Here is a 1364-nt window from a genome sequence, read left to right on the forward strand (position 1 = left end):
ACCGGACGTTTGCACCGGCTCAGCCAGGAAAGCGGCTCTCCCAGAAGCCCAGGGTGCTGCCGCCTGCGGCCACGGACACAAAATGCCCAAGCTTTGGGGCGAGACGGGAAGCAGCGACCCAGCAGCTGCCTGCCCTGCAGCTCTCAGCGTGCTCTGGGCCTGAAGTGGTGCCAGCAGGGCTGCGAGCATCGCTGTCAGCGTGGGACGGGGCCAGCTGCGTGGGTGCAAAGGGACAAGGGACAGCATTGGCTGTCCACAGCCTCCAGCTCTGCAGTAACCCTTCGGAGGTGCCAGCTCTGCCTTACGGACAATAAATGTAGTGCAACAGGCAGCCGGATCCAGAGGAGGGAAGGTGGGGTCCCAGCTCTGCACCCCTGACAGCACCACGGAACAGGATGTGGGGCCCCGATGGTCTGCTGCTGTGGTGGGCACTCCTTGGGATCCTGTCCCCATCGGGGTCCTCTGATGATCCCCAGGGATGTCCCAGCACCCCCAGACAAGCCCCAGGTCTCATCATGCTGTGGAGATGGGTTTTCTTAGTATCCAACTGAGATCTCCCCCCCTGCAATTTAAGACTTTGTCCTGTCCCCAAGGGATATGGAGAACAGACTATGTCCTTCCTTTGTGCAGTCACTTCTTGCATGCTTAAAAACCGTTCCTGCAGCTTCCCCTCAGCCAGCCGCTCTTCATGGGGAGAGCCCCGCTCCTCCAGCCGATCCCCACGGGGCTGTGCAGCTCCACACCCTTCCCACCGAGGCCAGCCAGCGCCTGCCCGGTGCTGTGCCGAGCCGTAGGGTAACTTCCTGCGTCTTGCAAAGAGACTGTCGGGTTTGACCAGCCTGCTCGAACGCGTGCTGCTGGGGTGTTTCTCGCGTGTGCTGGTCCCTCAAGGTTCACCCGGGCTCTGCGCTGACCCTCCCGTGGGAGCTCCTGCCCCAGGCTGTGGTCCCTTGTCCTGCGCTGCTGCGGTTTGTTATATTGACGGCGGAAGGGCTTCATCCCTGTTGGCTTCAGCTTGCTAAGCCCTAGGCATGCCATCCAGCTGCCCATCTGTGGGAAGCAAGGGCTGCTCCTGCAGAGCCTGTTATGCCACCCCAAGACAGATGCGTTTGGCATTTGCCCTTCTGGACAAGAGTTTTTTCCCCAGAAGGTGTTTCAAACCTGTCAATACCATTTTGATTTCCCATTCTGGCCTCCAGTGCTCTTTGGTGTCAACTGCAGTCAATAGTAAGCAGCCTCTCTGCCCCATCACTGAGGTCCCCAGCGAAACAGGGACAGAGACCAGCCCTTGCAGGCAGCCTGATGTGTGCCACCTCCTCTGCTGCTGGCTGGGAACGGTGCCTGGGGCAGCATCATCAGCCCTG

The sequence above is a fragment of the Fulmarus glacialis genome, unplaced genomic scaffold, assembly GCF_000690835.1.
Source record: "Fulmarus glacialis isolate BGI_N327 unplaced genomic scaffold, ASM69083v1 scaffold23325, whole genome shotgun sequence".
Classification (NCBI taxonomy): Eukaryota; Metazoa; Chordata; class Aves; order Procellariiformes; family Procellariidae; genus Fulmarus; species Fulmarus glacialis.